Here is a 1,144-nt window from a genome sequence, read left to right on the forward strand (position 1 = left end):
GAGCGTGGACGACTGCATGGCTTCTACACGTAATAGTACTCATTTTCATTCTCCCCAAAAAGAAAAAAGGATTTTCATTTTCCCTTCAGCATGGTTTCCAGAAGACACTACCAGAAATTACCTAGTTGCCGACGGCCTCATCTATGCCGACGGCGCCCGTCGGCATAAATGGACATATGCCGACGGCCAAGGGCAGGCCGTAGGCGTAGAATAGCCGTCGGCATATGTGTATCTATGCCGACGGGGGCCGTCGGCATATTACGGCCGTCGGGACAGCTCGCGGTACGCCTACGGGGACCGTCGGCATAGAAGAGGCCGTCGGCATAGAAAGGGCCCACCTACCCGATTAGCGGCGACCGTTTGACGGCGTCAAAACTACGCCGACGGGGGATAACGGCGGCTGTCAGCATAACTATGCCGACGGCTAGGCCGTCGGCATAGAATTGCTAACATCACCGATCCGCGCCGTCGACACGTCATCGATCCGAGGGAGTGAGGGCCTATGGTGTGGCAGAGATATGCCGACGGCATAGCCGTCGGCATAGTCCTAGCCCATGCTATCTGCCACGTCATCAATCCGCGTGCAATGCCATGTCATCGATCCGTGGGATCGTAGCTCCGTGTGCGCAGCTATGCCGACGGCCTTGCCGTCGGCATACCTTTATTTTTTTATTTTTAGTTTATATATTTATTATTTTGTATTTTTTCACAATATAAATGGGCCTTATCTAAACAAAAAACATGCCCCGATGGTATATCGATTGCCCCCCTCACGGACGTCACTGCCGCCGTGTCAAGGAGGGGGGAAACGGTCGACATGGAGGGAATCTGGTTAGAGGGGGGATTCGGGGTGGCCTTTGGGGTGTAGCTATGCTACCGAAACATCGCATGGGTCCCGATGCATGTGTGAAAGTGTTCTGGCATGCGTAGACGCCCGTCTTGGGGCTCCATGGTGTGGCCCCCTCCACGGAAGGTAGAGCCGCCGTCACTTGGAGGGGGGAAGGTGCGGGTGCGGTGGAACCGGAGGGAATCTAGTGTTGGGTTGGGTCCAAACCGTGTTCGAGGATGTTGCTATGGGCTGACCTATCGCAACCAGGTGGAAGAGTCCACCGGTCAAAGCCCGCCCGGCGAAAGTCAAAGGGCT

Source organism: Triticum aestivum, chromosome 6A, assembly GCF_018294505.1.
Source record: "Triticum aestivum cultivar Chinese Spring chromosome 6A, IWGSC CS RefSeq v2.1, whole genome shotgun sequence".
Taxonomy (NCBI): domain Eukaryota; kingdom Viridiplantae; phylum Streptophyta; class Magnoliopsida; order Poales; family Poaceae; genus Triticum; species Triticum aestivum.